Source organism: Nicotiana tabacum, unplaced genomic scaffold (assembly GCF_000715075.1).
Source record: "Nicotiana tabacum cultivar K326 unplaced genomic scaffold, ASM71507v2 Un00450, whole genome shotgun sequence".
NCBI classification, from domain to species: domain Eukaryota; kingdom Viridiplantae; phylum Streptophyta; class Magnoliopsida; order Solanales; family Solanaceae; genus Nicotiana; species Nicotiana tabacum.
Genome location: NW_027438687.1, coordinates 15,001 through 20,000, shown reverse-complemented (window position 1 = coordinate 20,000; position 5,000 = coordinate 15,001).

The following is a 5,000-nucleotide window of genomic DNA, read 5'->3' as shown; positions in this document are numbered from 1 at the left end:
TTTACTGGGTACGCCTTATATACCGCTTTTGGGCAACCTTCTCAACAACTAAGAGATCCATTCGAGGAACATGGAGACTAGTTGAAGTACTGAGCCTCCCGATACCGGGAGGCTCAGTTCTTCAACTGAGATAATGAAAAATTATTTCACCTTTTTAGTTCTTTTTTGTTGGAACTTTAGGCGGTTCTCGAAAAAAGATAGCGAAAAAAATTATCCCTAGAGTCGAGACTAAGAGGAATGTATAAACCAATGCTTCCATAGATTCGATCGTGGTTTACAATTATAGCTTTCATACCTGTTTGTTTCTTTTTATTTTCTTTTTTTGTCATCTTCCGGATAAAGAACGAACAAGAGTAAAAACGAAGTTGATTCAAATAAAGATTTCTCTGGTACCCTATGTCAATAAAAGTAAAAGAAAGAAAATAAGGGCGAAAGAAAGATACCAAAGTAATGTTGTATCAGGCTGCCTGTCTTTTTGTAGTTGGATCTCCAAGTTTTTGGAATGCTCCAAATTCGACTTGAGCATCTAAATCTGGGTCAATACCAGCAAAAACATCTCTGAACAAGGTTCTAGCACCATGCCAAATGTGTCCGAAGAAGAAGAGCAAAGCAAACGAAGCATGCCCAAAAGTAAACCAACCCCTTGGACTGCTACGAAAAACACCATCGGATTTCAAAGTAGCACGATCTAATTCAAAAATTTCACCCAATTGAGCACGTCTAGCATATTTTTTCACAGTAGCAGGATCACTATAACTGACGCCGTTGAGTTCACCGCCGTAGAACTCAACAGTTACACCTACTTGTTCAACACTATACTTCGATTCTGCCCTTCTAAAAGGAACATCGGCTCTAACAATTCCATCGCCATCTACCAAAACGACCGGAAATGTTTCAAAAAAGTAGGCATACGACGTACAAAAAGTTCACGGCCTTCTTTATCTCTAAAGATAGGGTGTCCTAACCATCCAACCGCTATTCCATCCCCGTTATCCATTGAGCCCGCTCTGAATAATCCCCCTTTTGCCGGATTATTGCCGATGTAATCATAAAAAGCTAATTTTTCAGGAATTTTAGACCAGGCTTCTGATAAACTTTGATTTTCTGCTAGCCCAGCACTAACTCTTCGATATATTTCTTGCTGGAAGTACCCCTGATCCCATTGGTAACGAGTGGGCCCAAATAATTCAATCGGGGTAGTTGCCGAACCATACCACATAGTTCCGGCAACAACAAAAGCTGCAAAAAAGACAGCAGCGATACTACTGGAAAGGACGGTTTCAATATTTCCCATACGCAATCCTTTGTATAGACGTTGTGGCGGACGGACGCTAAGATGGAATAGGCCCGCTAATATGCCCAATGTTCCTGCTGCAATATGATGAGAGGCTATTCCTCCTGGAACAAAAGGATCAAAACCTTCCACGCCCCACGCTGGATTTACAGGTTGTACTTTTCCCGTTAGTCCATAAGGGTCGGACACCCATATTCCGGGACCATACAAGCCTGTTACATGAAATGCACCAAAACCAAAACAAGCCACCCCTGAGAGAAATAAATGAATTCCAAAGATCTTTGGCAAATCCAAAGAAGGTTTTCCTGTACGTTCATCACAAAATATTTCTAGATCCCAATACACCCAATGCCAGATAGCTGCCAAAAAGCATAAGCCAGAAAACACAATATGTGCTCCAGCTACACCTTCGTAACTCCAAATACCCGGATTCGTTACAGTCCCCCCTGTGATACTCCAACCGCCCCATGAATTGGTTATTCCTAAACGAGTCATGAAGGGTATAACGAACATACCCTGTCTCCACATTGGATCAAGAACAGGATCAGAAGGATCAAAAACCGCTAATTCATACAGAGCCATCGAACCGGCCCAACCAGCAACCAGAGCTGTATGCATTATATGAACAGAAAGCAACCGACCGGGATCATTCAATACAACGGTATGAACACGATACCAAGGCAAACCCATGGAAATACCCCTTATATCAAAGATAAATAGACACTACGTAACTTTATTGCATTGGAAAAGACTATAATATGACTATCCTATGGACCACTCTTGTTCAGTCGATTATTTCCGAACAAGGGTGTTCTATTCTGTTGGTAATAATGGAACAATTCTGTTCGTAGGAACAAAGAGAAGCAGATTTATTCTATACTCGATAAGTACCAATACGCAATGGGGGAGTTGATCCCATTTTCTATGAGCGAATGAGTCCATACTTATTTATCATTAGAAAGACCTATTCGTAATAATTTGAGTTTATTCATTCTGTCTTTCTTTATGAATTTTTATAATCTATGGATAAAATAAATACGATAAAAACCAATATGAATATTATAAAGACAATAAAAAAAATTGTTACGTTTCCACCTCAAAGTGAAATATAGTATTTAGTTCTTTCTTTCATTTAATGCCTATTGGTGTTCCAAAAGTTCCTTTCCGAAGTCCTGGAGAGGAAGATGCATCTTGGGTTGACGTATAGTGCGGCTTGTCAGATATATTGGGTCATATGGTATTTACCCGTTCTCTCCCCCGATCGAGATATCCCCCGTTTCACCCAAGAAAGATAAATTTAATCATCAAAAATTTGGAGCGTGAAGTGCAATTAGATCCATTTTTGAGGGGATTCATATTACTATTATCAATTAGAAAAATTCAATTAGAATAATTTATGGTTGGCTTGGTTGGACTAAAAAAATGAAGTATCCAGGCTCCGTTTAGAAAAAACCCAATAGGATTGGTAAGATATCTATGATTGCTATTCATATTTTTTCTTTGTAAAGAGATCCTAATTGTCAAGCAAAGTTATCTCAACTCTAAGAAATACTTGTATAAAATGAATTGAAAAAAAAAAGAAATACAAAAAGAAATGGTAATGGGAGCATTTGTCCTATATGTACAAATCCAAATCGGGCGGATCTTTACCCGGAGTAGAGCATAAACCTAAAAAGATGAAACAGACCCATTCAGGAACAAGAAAATACCATCGCGGTTTGGATTAAATCTCGATGAAAGAATACATCAATGAGAAGTTAATTCGATAAGTTTAATGACCCTTTCTTATAACTTAAAATTTTATAATAGAAAATCGAAAATATAAAAAAGGAGTCAAAACTCGTCTTTATTGAAAAATCGAAGAAAAGCCCTTTCGTTAGAAGTAAGAAAGAACCTTTCTAGAAAAAAAGAAAGAAGACTGGAATCTATACATTGATTCACAATTTTTTTGAACCGTATGCATCAAAAGGCGCATGTACGGTTCCTAAGGGATACAATTTTACCCTAATCAACCGACTTTATCGAGAAAGATTACTTTTTTTAGGCCAAGAGGTTGATAGCGAGATTTCGAATCAACTTATTGGTCTTATGGTATATCTCAGTATCGAGGATGAGACCAAAGATCTGTATTTGTTTATAAACTCTCCTGGGGGCTGGGTAATACCTGGGGTGGCTATTTATGATACTATGCAATTTGTGCGACCAGATGTCCATACAATATGCATGGGATTAGCCGCTTCAATGGGATCTTTTATCCTGGTCGGAGGAGAAATTACCAAACGTCTAGCATTCCCTCACGCTTGGCGCCAATGAGGTTTTTATTTGAGAGAAAAAAGAAGACTATGCCTTCGCCATATGAATACTAAGTAATAATAGCATGGCACTTCGAATTCGATATGAGAAATTTTTGTATTGTTTTTTTTTCAAAACATTAGATTCTGTATCGAGAGAGTAGTATGAGATAAGGGGTATTTCCGATTTTCTCTTATCTATCGGGAGTTCAGTTCAGCGTCACAAACTTTTTTGTTTTCATGCCGGAGAGTTCTTAACAATATTTATGTTATGAAAGAGTACGAAAAAAAAAAAAAGATTTTTTCCTTATTTGATCGGATTAAAAAGAAACTTTGGGATTGCTGAATCACAGACAAAAAAAAAAGAAAAAATAAACATATAAAGCAACGGAGCCATCATAGTATTTTTTAACTCCTCCGAAAGGAAGGATGGCAATTTGATCATTTACCCATCTGAGTCTGATAGATTCTATTTTTCTCTTTCTTCAATAGAAAGGAGGGGAGGTCAATTTTCTTGTAGAGCCGTATGCACAAAAGATGCCTGTACGGTTGTTCAATTCTATCTTTTTTCTATTCTTTATCTTTCTTTTCTCTTTGCTTTATCATGCGAGATAGGGGAAGCTTTTATTTTGTTATATCATCAGGGTAATGATCCATCAACCTGCTAGTTCTTTTTATGAGGCACAAACAGGCGAATTTGTCCTGGAAGCGGAAGAACTGCTGAAACTGCGTGAAACCCTCACAAGGGTTTATGTACAAAGAACGGGGAAACCCTTATGGGTTGTATCCGAAGATATGGAAAGAGATGTTTTTATGTCAGCAACAGAAGCCCAAGCTTATGGAATTGTTGATCTTGTAGCGGTTGAATGAAAATAACATGGATTTCGCGCAAATCTGTGATTTGAGATTTTATCTTCGAATTGAATATTCTATTAAATAGAAGTAATTCATCATCATTCGGTTAGGATCAATCTAAACCAACCCATCATATTATGTATACGATTCAACATGCCAACTATTAAACAACTTATTAGAAATACAAGACAGCCAATCAGAAATGTCACGAAATCCCCCGCTCTTCGGGGCTGTCCTCAGCGTCGAGGAACATGTACTAGGGTGTATGTGCGACTCGTTTAGATCATGAGCTGGCACAAAAGCAAGAAAACAACCTTTACAGTATCAATGATCAGTACCGGTGAATGGGATAGGATGGAAGAAGGAACTCCATTCATTATTAAAAAAAAAACTCTATCATATCCCTCTATTGTGTATGAAGTTTATGGTTTACGTTGGTGTAAATACAATCACCTGAATTTAAGATGATAAGAAATTCTCCATTGGTAACAAATGGTTATCCATTAAGCGGAGGAAATCTTATTTAAAAAGCATAAAACATAAAGATTAGGCAGGCTCCC